Source organism: Pteropus vampyrus, unplaced genomic scaffold (genome assembly GCF_000151845.1).
Source record: "Pteropus vampyrus isolate Shadow unplaced genomic scaffold, Pvam_2.0 Scaffold199, whole genome shotgun sequence".
In the NCBI taxonomy this organism is placed as follows: Eukaryota; Metazoa; Chordata; class Mammalia; order Chiroptera; family Pteropodidae; genus Pteropus; species Pteropus vampyrus.
In genome coordinates, this window is record NW_011888980.1 from 64,024 (window position 1) to 64,507 (window position 484).

The window sequence follows — 484 nt, forward strand, 5'->3', positions numbered from 1 at the left end:
TGAATACTTAGGAAACCTTCTCTCCAACAAGGAAGTTGCTGAGATATTTCATTCTATGTTAGTAAGAGACCATCTTACTCCAGAATTGCAGGCAGAAGTAGAGTCATGCACACTCCTGCTTATAGAGAGCAGAATGTAGAAGGAATTCACCCAGATCTAATTTAGTTAAAAAAAAAAGGAGGAAGAGAAGAAGAAGAAGAAAGAAGAAGAAGAAAGAAGAAGAAGAAGAAGAAGAAGAAGAAGAAGAAGAAGAAGAAGAAGAAGAAGAAGAAGAAGGAGAAGAAGAAGAAGGAGAAGAAGAAATAGAAAAAGAAAAAGAGAAAAATGAAGGGGGGGCACTATCAGCAGATAGAGCTGGTTTCCAGGAGGAATAATGAGTTTGCATTTTATTGTGTTAATGTGGAACTGACAGCAGAAACGTTGGAGGAAATTTTCTACTGGCCGGCTAAAGGAGAATAGCTGGAAATGTAGATTTTGGAGTCAC